Source organism: Castor canadensis, unplaced genomic scaffold (assembly GCF_047511655.1).
Source record: "Castor canadensis unplaced genomic scaffold, mCasCan1.hap1v2 HAP1_SCAFFOLD_102, whole genome shotgun sequence".
Taxonomy (NCBI): domain Eukaryota; kingdom Metazoa; phylum Chordata; class Mammalia; order Rodentia; family Castoridae; genus Castor; species Castor canadensis.
The window spans coordinates 82,656-98,516 of NW_027395337.1; the positions used below are offsets into that span (position 1 = coordinate 82,656).

A 15,861-nucleotide genomic window follows, 5' to 3' on the forward strand; every position below is an offset into this window, starting at 1 on the left:
TCTTTTTCTTTTTCTTTCTGTTTTTGGCAGCAATGGGGTTTGAACTCAGGGTCTCATGCTTGCTAGGCAGGTGCACTTACCACCTGAATCACTCCACTGGCCCTTTTTTGTGATGGGCTTTTCCAAGATAGGGTCTCATGAACTATTTGCCCTGGGCTGGCTTTGAACTTTGATACTCCTGCTCTCTGCCTCCAATAGAATAATTTCTTTTCCACTTTATTATTTGGTGGTGACAGAAAATTATGATTCACAAAACAGAAACATGCAATACTCTTCTGTTTTTACTTCACTTGCAATTATCCTTACTCTCAGTTAGTAATGACATCATCTCTTGAAATTATAACAACCAATCTAAGAAACACTCTCCTCTTTTTCTCTCCTGAACTTATTCTTTTCTGATTCATACTTTTCCTAAGATGAAAGGAAGTTTTGCCTTGAAGGTCTTCATTTCTTAGAGAAAAAGTCTTTATTTAAGTAATAATCAGATTTTCTAAGACTTCCTGTTTAAAAAAAGTCAAACACAGAAAAGTATAAAAATTAAACAACAGAATTTAAAACTGTCATTATCCAAAACCAGGTTTAACATCTAGTAAAGATTTTGGGGACATTTTTCAGCATATAATTTACAAAGAAAAATGTAGGAAAACATAGCTACAAATAACTTTATTAACTTAGAAATACATCACAAAGTGGCTGCTAGAGAGAGGGGAACTGACTGGAAAGCAGCATAAGGAAACTTTCAGGAGTAAAGGAAATGTATTCTATTTTGTCAAGTGTAATACCTATGATGAAGTTTAATGTATGATAATTATACCTCAATGTTTTTAAAAAGGATCATATGTGCTTTTTAAATTTATTTTAAATTGACAGATAAGATTGTATATATTTATCTGTCAAGTTACTGTGTACAACTCGATGTTTTGAAGTATGTATATAACTGTGGAATGGTTAAATCTAGATAATCAACAAATACATTACCTGATGTTGTTATCTTTTTTTTTTTTTGGTGGTACTGGGGTTGAACTCAGGGCCTCATGCTTACTCGGCAGGCACTCTACCACTTGAGCCACTACACCAGCTAGCCAAGTTGTGTTAACATTTTTGCTGTGAGAATACTTAAGTCCACTCTTTGTATTTTTCAAGAATATAACATATCATCATTAACTATGATCATGATAGCTTTTATTGTACACTATTCAGTTTTATTTTACTTGATTTAAAAAGAAAAAGAGCAAAATGACTGAAAGAATTACTGAAATTCAGATAAATATTATTTCACAAGAACTACCCAAAAATATCACTAAAGGGCTTTCTCTGATGAAAAGAGGGTAAAACACGATATATAAAAAATATTATGTATATAAAATATAATATACATTAACTTTAGAGTGTTGACACCATACAATGAAGAATGAGATTAACACTCAATAATTATAATTATTCCTAGCTTGCCCAAAACAAGTTTCTATGGCTCATATAATTCTGTTTCATTAAGTTTTATAAAAATTGTGTGTACACATATAACTGTATTACTTTTTCTTCTAGTTTTACACTTACATAGCTTCAATGCTTAGTACTAGCCCTTGTTTCACAGCTCCTCTACTCCTGTGATCCTCATTTTCACTTACTCCTTCATTGATTATATTTTGGTGCTAAATACTTTTATCAAAAAGGGCTAATAGGCTGGGTACCAGTGGCTCATGCCTATTATCCTAACTACTCTCAGGTGGCAGAGACCAGGGGAATTGCAGCTTGAAGCCAACCCCCAGCAAATACTTCATGAGACCATATCTCGGGAAAAACTCTTCATAAAACAGGGCTGGCAGAGTGGCTCAAGTGGTGGAGCACCTGCCTAGCAAGCTTGAGGCCCTGAATTCAAACCCCAGTACTGCCAAAAGTAAAAAAAAAAAAGGGGGGGGGGAGAAGGGCTCATGATAGCTAATTCCATGAGTTACTTTACATTTGATAATTTCTGCCTATCTCCTTACTTGCAAATCACCTTGTCTGGTATTAAAAAAACTGGAGAGGTCCAGTCACTATGATTAGCTTAAATGCTGATGAAAGCCTCACCTAAACCAACTCAAAGCAGAAATCTTAGACAAAACAGAACACACTAATAAAAATATAAGATGTACTAAAAGGTAGAGAAGAAATTCTTTAAGGTAACAGAAAGAAATACAATCCTATGCTTGTAGCTTATAAGCACAAAGAGGAGTTTGGGGGAGGGGCTGCCTGCATGAGACCAAAGCAACAATTGTCAGAAAAAGAGTGACAATTAATAATTCCACAAGCAACTTATAAAAGTATCCCTTCTGGGGCTGAAGGCATGGCTCAAATGGTAGACTGGCTGAGTAGGAAGGACTACTTGCTGAGTTCAAACCCCAGAACCACCAAAAAAAAAAAAAAAAGAGCACCCATTTCCCATCACTATTAATTTTATCTCAATTAGTAGATGAGAAGGAATAATTGCCATGTTCATTTCAATGAATATCCCTTTTGTGCACTGATTTGGATAAGCATCCCCATAGAATTATGTAATCATACCTTTTGCCTACTTACCTACTATTTTTCTTACAATTCACTGAAAGAAAATAATTAGGGAGCCTTTATTATATGCAAAGCAAATTAGGTTTCTTTTGAATGTTTGTGGAGTATTTTACCTACCACAAATGTTATTTTTAAACTTTACATATTTAAATCTATCTTCATGCTCTTCATCTGGTATTAGATGTATAAAACTAACATATGAAAATCAGTAGCTTTTCTATATACCAATAATGAATAGGCTGAGAAAAAAATTAGGAAAACAATTTCATTTGCAATTACCCCCCCAAAAAAAATACCCTAGGAATAAACCTAACTAAAGATGTGAAAGACTTCTACAACAAAAATTCTGAAACTCTGAAGAAAGAAATTGAAGATACCAGAAGACAGACCTCTCGTGATCATGAATCAGCAGAATTAATATAGTGAAAATGGTATACTATTGAAGCAATCTACAAATTCAGTACAATTCTTACAAAATCCCAATATCATTCTTTATAAATACAGAAAAACCAATGCTAAAATTCACATGGAAGCACAAAAGACCCTGAATAGCCAAAGCAAACTTGAGGAAAAAGAGCAATGCAGGAGGAATCACAATACCAGATTTCAAATTATACTTCACAGCCATAGTAACAAAAAGAAATTGGTATTGGCACAAAAACATGAAGTGCAATGGAACAGAAGACCCAGAAATAAATCTATGTAGCTATACCCACTTATTTAATTTTTGACAAAGAAACCCAAAACATACATTGGAGAAAAGACAGCCTCTTCAACAAATGATGCTGGGAAAAGTATGCTCCACAAGTAAAAGACTGAAACTAGATCACTATCTATCACCCTGTACAAAAATCAATTCAAAATGGATCAAAGATCTTAATGTAAGACCTGAAACTTTGAAACTTCTATGGGAAAACTTTAGAAGATATAGGCATGGGCAAGTATTTTCTGAATAGGACTTCAATTGCCAAGGAAATAAGGACAAGAATTAACAAAAGGGACTGCATCAAATTAAAAACCTCTACACATCAAAGAAAACAATAAGAGACAACCCACAGAATGGGAGAAAATCTTTGCTAGCTATTCAATGGTGAAGGATTAACATCCACAATATGCAAAAAACTCAAAAAAATATTAAAAGAACAAATAATCCACTTAATAAAAGGGCAAATGAGTTAAACAGACAGTTCTCAAAAGAAGTACAAATGGCCAATAAACACATGAAGAAATGTTCAACATCCTTAGCCATAAATGAAACACAAAGTAAAACTACATTGAGATTCCATTTCACCCCAGACAGAAGAGCAGTCATCAAGAAAACAAGCAACAACAAGTGCTGGTGAGGATAGGGGAGGAAGGAGAAGGAATACTCATACACTGCTGGTTCTGTAAACTAGTTCAGCCACTATGGAAATCAGTATGGAAGTTCATCAAAAAGCTAAAAATAGGTCTACCTTATGATCCTATTATACAACTCTTGGGCATATACCTGAAGGGGTGTAAATCAACAGAAAAGAGGGATACCTGTACACCCATGTTTATTGCAGCATCATTTACAAAATAGTTAAGCAGTGGAATCAGCCTAGGCTCAATAAATGATGAATGGATGAAGAAAATGCAGTATATACACACACAATGGAGAATTACTCAGCCACAAAGACAAATGAAATTATGCTGCTTGCAGGATAATAGATGGAACTGGAGATCATCCTATGAGATAGAAGTATATATTTTGGAAGTGTACATTCATTATTGAATCAAGTAAGGAAATTCAGATCAAAATGTTGAGGTGTGGGGAGTGTGTGGGGGCAGTTTATTTGGAGATCTAAATACAGTACTCAGAACTCAAGACCTCACCTTTGCTAGACGAAACGCTCTACCACCTGAGCCATACCCAGTCCAAAGGAATGCAACTCTTAACATAGTCTGAATAAGTATATTATCAACAATCATTTCCATGCAAAATGGAGTGTTATTCAGTAATATAGAATGAAATTATGTCATCTGCAGTGTTGGACTGAAAGAAAGCATGTTAGACTGAAAATGTATGGAGAGATGAGGAAATGGAGGTGTTAAGACTGAAAGAGGCACAGAGAGATAGGCGAGGAGACGGCTCAATATATCAGCACATTCTAATTTTTGTCTTTACCCAATACTTATTTAGAATTGGATTTAATGAAGCCTCAACATCACTACTATGTTTTTTATCTCTTATCAGTATGAGGCTGGGAAATTGAGGGTCCAAACTCTAGTGTGTATGTACTAAAAGCCTTCACTGAAAAAGTCTAGTTGGATATGGGTCATTTATATATCTTTGGTGAAATATTTAATTACTAGTGTAAAATTTAAAAAATTCTTTTATTATTGTGTTAGGTGGCATCCACAAAAGTTCTTACAGTATATCAAATATATCATACTTGAATTCACCCCCTCCATCATTCTCCTTTATCCCCCTATCCCCCCATCCCTGGAATAGTCTCATTAGAGTTTAAAAAATGCAAACTAAAAATACAATGAGATACTATTTCACACCAACCTTCACGGATGACTCCTGAAAGCAGAAATCAAAACACAAATCTAAAATACATGGCAAAATAATTTTTAAAAGAAGTCGGGGGGGGGGGTTAAGTATATAAAGAGATTTACATGAAAGTAAGGTTTCTACGTTTTACTTTAAAAAATCTACAAAAGTGATTTTTACATATGTATACTGTAATCCCTACAGCAACAACTAAAATAGACATTAAAGAGATGTAATAAAAGTTTAAAAGTACATTAAAATGGAATAGTTAAAAATATTCAAATAAGCAAAGGAAAAAGTAAACAGAAACAAATGTACCATATAGGGGGCAAAAAAAGTATTATAACCTCCCTTAACAAAGAAAAGACTTAGCTGGGCACTGATGGCTCATGCCTGTAATCCTAGTTACTCAGGAGAGCAAGATCAGGAGCATCATGGTTTGAAGCCACACCAGGCACACAGTTCACGAGACCCTATCTTGAAAAATACCCAACTCAAAAAGGGCTGGTGGAGTGGCTCAAGTGGTAGAGTGCCTGCCTAGCAAGTGTGAGGCCCTGAGTCCCAAAAAAAAAAAAAAAGGAAGAAAATAATTATTTGCTTGACCTTATCAGAGAACTGGGGTTAGGAGACAAAAAAAAAAATATGAAAATCTAGAGAAAAGCAGGTACCTATAGGAAACACACACACAATCTGAGCATTTGATTACCGGGACATATGCCACAAGCCATGTAAAATCAGATAGGAAGGACTGGGGATGTAGCACAGTGGCAGAAAACTTGTCTACACATGAAGCCCTGAGTTCCATCCCCAGCACCACATTAAAAAGGAAAGAAAAAAAGCAGATAGGAATGTTAAACCAAAAACTATAATGAATTACTAAAAAACAAGGGTAGGCTAACATAAAAAAATGGAAGTGAGGTAGCAACTACTGCTGCTTTTACTAACAGGTAGCATCAAGGAAAATCATAAACAAACATCCCATTGGTGCTATCTATGCGAGAATAGCAGGAGCTATTGCAGGAAATTGGCCCAAATGCATCCCTCTTTAAAAAAAAGAAAAAACAAAAAACAGTTTTTAATTTACAGGAAAGGTCATTAAAACTTGTAGCCTGAAGAACTGAGTAAAGGAATAGAAGTTATCCCAAATCCCTCCCCACATCCCACCCATGTCATGTGTCTTCTAAGGGTGGATGCCCAACTGTGATTGGGTAAGGGGAACAAGGAACAAAGAAAACTTTATACCTGGAGAGGGAATAAGACTTATGAAGGCTATAGGCAGGAAACCCCTATTCAAAGTGTATGCTGAAGACTGAGTTTTAATCACATTAGAGATTATGTCCCCTTTTCCCCCAACTTCATGCTAATAAGTGTCAAGTAAAATTAGCATAATACACAATGGAAAGCTGAAGGAGACAGACCTCTCTAGGGAGCAGTGCCAAAGGATAAATTCAAAGCCAAGAAGGGACACAAAAATAATCTTTTCAATTTCCACAGTTACAGTTACCCAAGGTCAACTAGTACAAAAAGAGATAAACAATTCATGTTTTAAACTGCATGCCATTCTGAGTAGTGTGATGAAATATCATACTGTCTGTTCTGCCCAGGACTGGAATCATTCCTTTTTTCAGCACATCCACACAATATAGTCTACTGCTGGCAATTCACTTTGTAGCCCGTTTGATTAACAAAACAACTGTTTGTAATTGAAATGATTGGGTTCAAATAACCCTTATTTTACTTAAGAATGGCCCAAGGCCAAGAATAGAGAAGCTGTCAATTCACATATACCAAAGCAAAGTTGTAAAGTGCTTCCTTCAAGTAAAAAGACTACCTGGCATTATTTAAATTACAAAGAATTCAGAATATTATATAAATTTAGTTGATAGAGCAGTGGAAGCATTTGAAAGGACTGACTCCAATTCTGAAGGAAGTTCTGCTTGTGGGTGACATGTTGAAAGGAAAGCCCTGTGACTTACAACATACCCTTGACTTCACTGGCCCAAAGTCCTCAGCCCACATATAGCACCAACTTGTATAGGAGGAACAGAGACAACTACAATAGACTCCATCTTTCCCGAAAGACCTCAGGGATTCCAAATAAGAGGACCCAGAAAGAAGCTTCTCAATTCTTTTCTTTGCTTTTTTTTTCTTTCTTTTTAAAATTTGCTTATTTTCTTTTTATGGCATTTTTAAATTATTCTTTTTATTGTATTTTGTTAAAACCTTTTTATATTTCTACTTCTTGTTCCTCTCTTTACATTTACCTAATTTTATTTGCATGTTTTTTCTTTATGTTGTAGCAAGTTTTTTTTTTTTTTATATATAATCAGGTATTTTTACCTATTCCTCTTTTTTTTCCTCTTCCTAACATTCTTTTCCTTTTTCTTCTTTTTCTTTTATTTAACTTTGCCTCTTTTTTCTCTTTTTCCCTTTCCCAGGCCCCCTCATTGACTTCATTCTATTTATTTTTGCTCTGGGGGGTCTCAAGAACTATTTGCCCAGGCAAATATGAGAAGAGAAATTAATGGAGACTAAAAGAACAATACCAAGGATCAATGAAACAGGAGTTGGTTCTTGGAAAGATAAACAACAAGGATCGACAAACCCTTAGCCAAATTAACCAAAAGACTGACAGAGAAAACCCAAATTAATAAAATTAGAGGCAAAAAAAAGGGGGAGATATTACAATAGATACCTCTCATATATAGTGGATCATTAAGGAACATTTTTGAAAACTTACATTCCAATAAACTGGAAAATTTAGAAAAAAATGGATAAATATCTAGATACATATGACCTACCAAAGTTGAGCAAGATGACATAAACAAACTAAACAGATCTTAAAAAGAGCAATGAAATTGAAAAACTAATAAAAATTCAATAATGAAATGCCCATGACTGCACAGATACATTATTGAATTCTATCAAGACCTTTAAAAAAAAATTAACAGCAGTGCGCCTCAAACTACTCCATAAAATAGAAAGGAAAGGGTCCCTTCCAATCTCATTCTAGGATGCCAGGAATATGCTGACACTAAAACCATATGAAGATATAACAAAGAAAAAAAACTATATGGCAATTTCCTTCACGAACGTATATGTAAAAGTCCATAGCAAGCGAGGAATGGGTTCATGGTTTGAGGCCAGCCTGGGCAAATAGTTTGTGAGACCCCCATCTCCTTGTTTTTTTTTTGGTGGGACTGGGGTTTTAACTCAGGACTTTGTGCTTGCAAATCCCTATCTCTTAAGCCATACCTCGAGGCCATGAGACCCCATCTCCAAAATAATCAGAGCAAAAATAAATAGACTAGAGGTCTATTTATTATTTATTTACTATTATCTACTCAAGCAGTAGTTCCCTTGCTCAGCAAACATGAAGCCTTGAGTTCAAGCCCCAGTTCCACCAGAAATAAAAAATTCACAGCAAAGTACCTGCAAATGGAATTCAATGACACAAATTACAAAGACCAAGCATATGATGTTCATTTCCTTATGGGAATGCAAGGATGGTTCAACATATACCAATCAATAAATGTAACACAGTACAAAAATAGAATCAAGGACAAAAAAAAAATCACATGATCTTCTCAAAAGAGGCAGAAAAGGCCTTGACAAAATTAAATACCATGAAAAAAACCTGAAGAAACTAGGAAAAGGATCATAACTCAACCTAGTAAAGGCTATAAACAACAAACCTATGGCCAACATAATACAAAATTAGGAAAACAATACCATTCATAATGGCCTCAAAAGAAAGAAAAAAATTCAGAATAAACCTAATAAAGGAAGCAAAAGACCTCTACAATGAAAACTATAAAACACTGAAGCAAAAAATTCAAGACACTAGAACAAGCAAGTACCTCCTATGTTCATTAATTGTCAGAATTAATATTGTGAAAATTGCCATACTACCCAAAGCAATCTGGAGATTCAATGCAATCCCTATCAAAATTCCAATGACATTCTTCACAGAAATAGAAAAAACAATCCTAAAAGTCATATGGAATTAAAATACACCAAACAGCCACAGCAACCCTTAGCAAAAAGAGCAATGCTACCTGACTTCATACTATACTACAAAGTCATAGTTAAAAAAAAATATTGTGGTACTGAAACAATGACACATAGACAAATGGAACACATTAGAGGACCCAGAAATAAACCCAGGTAGCTACAGCCATTTGTTTCTCACACATGTATGTTGGGAGAAAAGCCAGCCTCTTCAAAAATGGTGCTGGGAAAATTGGGCATGCACATGTAGAAGACTGAAATTAGACTCCTAATTAGACTCACCTCGCCCACTTAACAAGTGGTATTGGGAAAAATGGGTGTCTGCAGAAGACTGAAATTAAATACCTATCTCTCACTATGTACAAAAATCAATTCAAAATCGATCAAAGTCCTTAATGTAAGACCAAAAACTTTGAAACTACTAGAGGAAAAAATAGAGAAAACACTTCAAGATATTGGCACAGGCAATGACTTTCTAATTAGGATTCTAATAGCTCAGGAAATAAAAGCAAGAACTGACAAACAGAAGTGTATCAAATTTAAAACCTTCTGCACAGCAAAGGAAACACAGAGTGGAGATAGCTCACAGAATGGGAGAAAATCACTGTCAGCTATTCCTTTGAAAGGAGATTAATATCTAGAATATATAAATAATCAATTCAAAATCGATCAAAAACCAAAGGAACCAATAATCACCAAAGGAACAAATAATCTAATCAACAGATGGGCAAATGAACTAAACCGACAGTTTTCAAAAGAAGTACAAATACGCCAAGTGCCAGTGGTTCACACTAGTAAATCCTACCTACTTGAGAGGCTGAGATCTGGAGGATCATGGTTTGAAGCAAGCCCAGGCAAAAAAGTGCCTGAGACTCCATGTCAAGCAATAGCTAGGCATGGTGATGCAGTCTGTCATCCCAGCTACTTGGGAGGCTAAGATTGAGAGGACTGCAATTCCAGACTGGCCCAGGCAAAAAAGTGCATGAGACCCCATCTCAGCAGAAAAAGCTGAGTATGGCATCAAGTGCCTGTCATCACAGATATGGTGAAAAATTTTAAATAGAAGGAGCACCATCCAGGCTGGCCTGTGCAAAAAGTGAGACCCTATCTCCAAAACAACCAGAGCAAAAAGGGCTGGAGGCATGACTCAAGTGGAGAGCACCTGCCTAGCAAGCGCAAAGCCCTGAGTTGAAATCCCAGTACCTCCTAAAACAAAAACAAATAAAACATAAGTGACCTATAAATGCATGGGAAAAAAAATGGTCAGTATCTTTAGCCAACAGAAAATTGAAAATCATAACTATAATGAGATTTTATCTGATCTCAGTCAGAATGGCTATCATCAAGAAAACAAGGCAGTCATGGGGTATACCCTGGTAATCAACGAGGTAAACAGGATGAGGCAGGAGGATCATGAGTTTGAGAACAGCCTAGGCTATAATTTTGCCAGGTGCTGGTGACTCACGCCTATAATCCTAGCTATTTAGGAGGCTGAGATCTTGAGGACCCTGGTTTGAGGCCAGTCTGGGCAAAAAGCTAGGGACCCCATCTCAAAAAGCAAGCCAGGTGTTGTGTATACCTGCAACCTCAGGTACATGGAAGGTATAAGGTATAGAGATCTTGGCCCTATGCTGCCCCAGAAAACACCCTATTCAAAAAATAACTAAAGTAAAAAGGGCTGGGATGATGCTCAAGTGGTAAGGCCCTGAGTTCAAACCCCAAACTGCACAAAAGAAATAAAGAAAAATATTAACAAATTGAATTCAACATTGTATAAAAAGAATATACACCACAAACAAAGTGGGGTATGCACCCTTGAATACTAAGATAACAACAGTCAAACAGTATCTTCAAATGAACCCATCAGTGATTTTAAAAAAACAAACAAAAATACCTAGCAAAAATAAAATGGTGTCAAACACTGCTCCCAAAAAATACTACTAGCATGTAGTCGGTGTAATTTCAAACAAACACTGAAAAAATGGTAAAGTTTTAAGCTTTATGTAGATTTCATCAAGTATTCTGCCTTCCTAAAGATTGAAAGTTTAAAATCTTGAATGTTCTACACAGTTGTCTACAGGAGTGTTCAACTAATAAAGTCCTGTCCTGGACCTAAATGATTGCTAAAATGTTGTTATGTCTGAACAATCTCATTTCCTATAGATGCTTCCAAAGCAAAGGAAATTGTTCCAAAGCAACAAGTGGAGACTCAAATCCCTTGAAATTGAGTTGGGATTGAGTGAGGGGTTTCCCCTCAGTTTCAAGCACCTTATGGAACACTCATTATTTGCTCGAGGTTGCTTTCACTGCTACCTGCTTACTTTCTTTTCCTCTGGAGTATAGTCTAATTCTCTTTGACTCAAGTGCTTACTATAGTCTTCCCTCAAGAAATTACAGTAATCCAAATAACTGCTAGTCATTAACAGACAGGCATTTATGTTTTCTTCTTTTTCATTAACTTTTCTTTTTTAAATTCATCTTCAATATTTACAAAAATAGCCCATGCTAGAAGTTCATATGTCACAAAAATTTAAGAAATGCATGATAAACATAATCACTAAACTTAAAATAATAGTTACCTGTGGGGACAAGGGAAGAGAGAGATGCAATCAGGGATGGCCACACAGAGAACTTCAATTATAATGGTAATGCTTTGTTTTTATTCTGGGTGGTGAGAACAGAAGTTCATTGTATTATTCTTTATAATGTTTGTATCTGTCTTAAATATATCATAATATATAAAGCTCCCCCCAAAGATAACGTTAATCTTACATTCCTTCATCATCTTCCCACACACAACAAAAAGATGACATTATACTTTTCTGAAAATTACTTTTTTCATATAACAATCCATCACATGCTTTACAGCAGTCAAAATATTCAATATTGCTAATTCAAGTTCATTCTAACATTGTCCTAGTGATGGACACACAGGTGTTTCCAGTTGTTTGTCACAAAAACAAAGCAGCAACAGCATCCTTGTTCATGTGTCCTTCTATAGTGGTACTTTTATTTCTGTAGGCCAGATTCTTAAAAGTCAGATTATTGAGTTTCTGTATTTGGTCAAGTGATACCTGCTTTTTTTTTTCTCCCTAAGTATTGCCAAATTATTTTCCAAAGGACTGCAGCAATTCATACTCTCTTTGGCAACGCTTAAATGAAATATGGGCAGTTCTTAACCAAAATTTCTTTTAACCACCTAAGCATTCAACAACATTCTTTACTGTCTTCCTCATTATATAAATTAATTTTCACCATGAAATTTGAACAAATCTATCTTATTTCTTAGTAATCAACCTAGCGATCTACAAAATGTACCAAGTTCCCTAAAGATTACCTGTTACACACACACACACACACACACACACACACACACACAATTCGGCTTCAGGAAGGAATATTAAGTACTCTATACGCCACAGTCCTCCTTTGTGGTACATATGAAGGGGTTATAGGGGGAAAAAAGTTTCATCTAGACCATAATCAACACGTTAGAAACAGGTTAGTTTTATCAACACTTCTAAGTGTGGACATGAAAGGTAAAGCCAAGGAAATAAAAGTAGGCCCAAGGGGTTCAGGGGTGTTCCTAAGAAGCCCTGGAGAGATGTAATGTTTCATTTGGAGCAGTACGGTATTAATAAAAACTCAACTTGACAAGGAAAAACAGGAGAACAACCTTGACAGAATCCCTGCCTCCTAGCCTCACCAATGGAGGGACGGTGACAGGGAGACAGAATTATTCTCCAAAACTCTGAAGAGAGGGAAAAGAGAAACAGGAAACACAGGCAGGCTCCTCCTCCCACTGACAGACCACGCGATCCCGAAGTGTGTGGCCTAACGGCCACCTCTCAGGCTCAGCACTCACCACGACACATAAACTAGCGAGTTGCTGGACATTCATTACAAGATTCATCCTTTACCCACCTTGCCAGACCCCGCAAGCACGCAACTGTGCAAACGCCGCCATCTTAAGTGTCACAATAGCCCTGGTGCACAGGCCTGTGAAAGCCTGGGGTGGGCGTCACAGCTAAATAGGCCCGCGCCCAGCCGCGGAGCTCGGCTCAAATGGCTCCGCCAGCAACGTGACCCGCACTCCCTGCGGCCCCTCCCCCAGGCTTTCTCGCTGCCATTGCTTATTTCCTTTGATTTGTCTGCCTTCTTTCTCCTTTCTCTCTCTCTCTTTTTTTTTTTTGCCTCCCCATTTCTTTTAACTTTGCTTCCTTCCCTCTACTTTGCCTCAAAAGTGTCTAACAAAGCTGTCATGCACTTCTGTTACCTCACTAAGCTATACAGTATAAACTAAGATGAGGACAGATTTTTCCCTGTTTTATAGATGAAAAAACCAAGACCCAAAAAAGTTACCCAATTTCCCAAAAGTTCCAACTGTTGTTAAGTGTCAAAGTGTACTAGAATCTAATTCTTTTCACTCGAGTAAGCACAGTGTTCCTGTAGTTCACAGTCTTCCTCAACTCATGGAAAAGATGGAAGAACAAGCCTGAAATGGAAGTATTTGGGCCAAACTGAATTCAAAGCAAACTGCCTAGCTGGGTGTAGTGGTGCAAGTCTGTATTCACAGCACAGCGGAGGTGGAAGCAGGAGAACTGGAAATTGGAGGCTACTTTGAGCTACATAGTGAGAACATGTTTCTAAAAACAGAGGGCGGAGATGTGGCTTAGTGATAGGGCACTTGCCTAGAACGCACAAAGCCCCCGGTTCAATGCACCACAAATGAAGAAGTTTCCTTGTTCAGTTCTGTAACAGGGTTTGCTTAAAGAGAGTGAGATGCTATAAACCAGCCTAAAAGTCCTTCCTCTCTCTCATTTTTCTTTCTTTTTTTTGGGTGGGGTGGGACTTGGGTTTTAACTCAGTGCATTTAGAAAGCAGGCACTCAACCACTTGACTCAGGCCTCCAGCCCGTTTTGTTTTCTTGATAATACCCCTTTTGATGGGGGGTGAAATGTAGTCTTAATGTAGTTTTTTTTTTTTTATGGTACTTAGGTTTGAACTCAGGGCCTCACTCATGCTTGCTAGGCAGGTGCTGTACCACTTGAGCTACTCCATCAGCCCTCAATGTAGTTTTGATTTGCATTTCCCTGATGACTAAAGATATTAAAACTTTTTTCATATATTTATTGGCCATTTGTATTTCTTCTGAGAACTATCTGTTCAGTTCATTAGCCTATTTAGAGATTTGATTATTTCTTCTTTTAATGTTTGATTTCTTTGAGTTCTACATATATTCTGGATGTTAATCTCCTGTCAAATGAATAGTTGACAAACATATTCTGCCATTTTGTATACTCTGTTCACTCTGTATTAAATGTTTCCACTGGTGGTCAGAAGTTTTTTAATTTGAAGAAAACTCACTTGTCAGTTCTTGCTATTATTACCTGAGCTATTGGAGTCCTATTCAGAAAGTCATTGCTTATACTTATAGCTTGAAACGTTTTCCTCTGGCAGTTTTAAAGTGTCAGATATTAAATTCAAGTCTTTGACCCATTTTGAACTGATATTTGTACAGAGTGTAATTTAGGGACCTAGTTTCAGTCTTCTACTGTGGATATGCAATTTTCCCACTGTTAACGGTGCTGGTTCAGTCTGTGATCAGAAGAGAAGAATCCATAGCAGGACATGTGGGTGTAAAGGGAGTTTATTAAAAGTTAGGGAAGGGAAATACAAAAGGAAACATGGTGAGGCCCAAGTGGAAGCCAAAAGCCAAGAGCATATGTTTCTGCTCTTCAGGTGCTTTTAAAACATACAATAACCTATGGGAAGGGGAGAACAAGGAGATTCCCACCCAATAATTAATGATTGGGTAGGGGCATGGGCAGTTCCCAGCCAGATGAAGGTGGTTCCTGAGCCAAAGCATGGTTAATCTAAGATGTAATATTTTTTTCATGAGTCCTAAATTTAGCCTCCCTCACCAGCACCATTTGTTGAAGAGGCTGTCTTTACAACATTTATTTTTGCCACTTTTGTTGAGAATCAAATGACTATAACTGTGTGAGTTTTCCAGCTTTCCATCGTTTTAAGTGTCTATTTTTGTGCTAGTACCATATAGTTTTGTTTTTGTTTTGGGATTTTTTTGGTGGTACTGGGGTTTGAACTCAATGCCTCACACTAGGCAGGCTCTCTGTTGCAGGAATCTCAAGCTGAGATACAGGACACTGAGGCAGTTTAGCAGGAAGTAAGGTTTTATTGTGCTGACACAGACTCAGTGGACTCGTGTCCAAAGGCTTTCCCCCTGCTACATTATCAGAACACAGACTTGTCTGTTTCTTTTCTGGTCCTCCTCCCTACTACATTATTCCCTCTTTTCATGTTCAGACCCACCTAGGGTCAAAGAGCATCATCTTGATTTAGGGGTTTGTATTTTTATAGCATCATTACATGGGCAGCTATTTTTCTCTCTGTAGTGGCCTCTATAATGGTCCTGATTGACCACAATACCAAGGGAACCAGGTAGGGTAACACCAAACATGCTCCCAAGATAAGACCCATCACTCCGCTTTTCATGACAAATGTAGCCTGTATTGTTTTTTTTTTTTTTTTTTTTTACTCTGGGACTTTTAGTATTGCTTACCAGCAACCTTGCAAACCTCAGGAGTATATGAGCTGATATAACACCTGACCTGTTGGTGGGTGTATGATACAAAGTATGGCTGTCTGGAGGTCCCAACAACAGCTCTCTTATAACATTCAACACACAGGGAAACTTTGCAAGGGCCAACCCAAAAGGTAAGAATCTAAGTGTATAGAGGAGAGCAGGGGTGCGTCCCATA

General features: G+C 36.9%; 1 long non-coding RNA gene across 2 annotated transcripts in view; it reads right to left on the reverse strand.

The window, feature by feature from the left end:
* Positions 1 to 13,100, reverse strand: part of LOC141420297 (uncharacterized) — a 53,486-nt gene extending 40,386 nt beyond the window's left edge. Inside the window, exons 1-2 of one of the 2 annotated variants that reach the window (XR_012444920.1) lie at positions 13,004 to 13,098; positions 11,659 to 11,743 (exon numbers count right to left, since the gene is read on the reverse strand). This is a non-coding gene — a long non-coding RNA (uncharacterized lncRNA). Of the gene's footprint in view, positions 1 to 11,658; positions 11,744 to 13,003 lie in introns of both variants that reach the window. The other variant, XR_012444919.1, reaches the window with a different exon arrangement.
* Between the last annotated feature and the right edge of the window lie 2,761 nt (positions 13,101 to 15,861).